Genomic DNA, 1,031 nt, shown 5'->3' with positions numbered 1-1,031 from the left:
AGGCTCCAGCGAGGATCGAACTCGCGACCTCTGGTTTACGAGACCAGTGCTCTAACCACTGAGCCATGGAGCCAACCCTTTGCAATTCCGTTGGAATAAATGTATAATAATCGGTGGAACAGACTGCATTTTCAGATAGAAATCGATGTGTTTGAGCGGGAGAGCAGGGAGTTAGAATATGTGGCGATAAAGGGGCAGAATTTGACATGTGCCAGTTACTTCAAACGATCAATGTTTGCCGTGTGCCTGCCGTTAAATTCTTCTTCTGAGCTTATACTTATTGTTACATCTCTGACTTTTCCACGTCTGATACAATTCACCCAGTTTGAAGATTAACCCTTGTTTCTCCCTTCGCAGACGATGTGAGGCCTAATTTGATTTAATGAAGAGTTAAACAAAAAAATGTTCACCCCGTGACTGGGAATCAATCCCGGGCACGGCGCCTAATCCTGACCACTAGAAAAGCTCATAAGAGAGATTTGCAATTAGACCATAATCATCTATTTTCCCATTGCCTCATTTCATGTCATTGTCTAAACTTTGCCAGATAGTCACACAGTCAATCTATCATTTATAAGCAATTACAGCAAATACGTCGCCAATCCACCTAACATGCACACCTGGACACTGTGGGGGGAAACTGGAACACCCGCAGGAAACTCAGGCACACACGGGGAGAACGTGCAAACGCCGCACAATTACCGAAGGCTGGAATTGAAGCCGGGTCCCTGGCGCTGCGAAGCCACCGCGGTGCCCACTATTCGACAATCACTTTCAGTGCAGCGTTGATTGGAAGACAAAGATGTTTGTGGATACATTGGAAACAACGAAAGCTCCCGGCACTGGCAATCTTCCAGCAATTTTACTGAAGCGTTGTGCTCCTGAACTTGCCGTGCTCCGAGCCAAGCAGTTTCAGTCCAACTGCATCACTGTCATTACCTGCCAAGCTGCAAATCAAATCAAGACAATTACCACCAGTCTGCCCTCGGTCATCAGGAATGTGATAGAAGGGGTCAACAAACATGGTATCA

General features: G+C 46.4%; 1 non-coding gene across 1 annotated transcript; it reads right to left on the bottom strand.

The window, feature by feature from the left end:
- trnat-cgu (transfer RNA threonine (anticodon CGU)) lies at positions 1–73 on the bottom strand. The gene has a single exon. It is a non-coding gene; the product is annotated as a tRNA-Thr (tRNA).
- Between the last annotated feature and the right edge of the window lie 958 nt (positions 74–1,031).

This window comes from Mustelus asterias, unplaced genomic scaffold (assembly GCF_964213995.1).
Source record: "Mustelus asterias unplaced genomic scaffold, sMusAst1.hap1.1 HAP1_SCAFFOLD_430, whole genome shotgun sequence".
In the NCBI taxonomy this organism is placed as follows: domain Eukaryota; kingdom Metazoa; phylum Chordata; class Chondrichthyes; order Carcharhiniformes; family Triakidae; genus Mustelus; species Mustelus asterias.
This window is presented reverse-complemented; position numbering and strand designations above follow the sequence as displayed.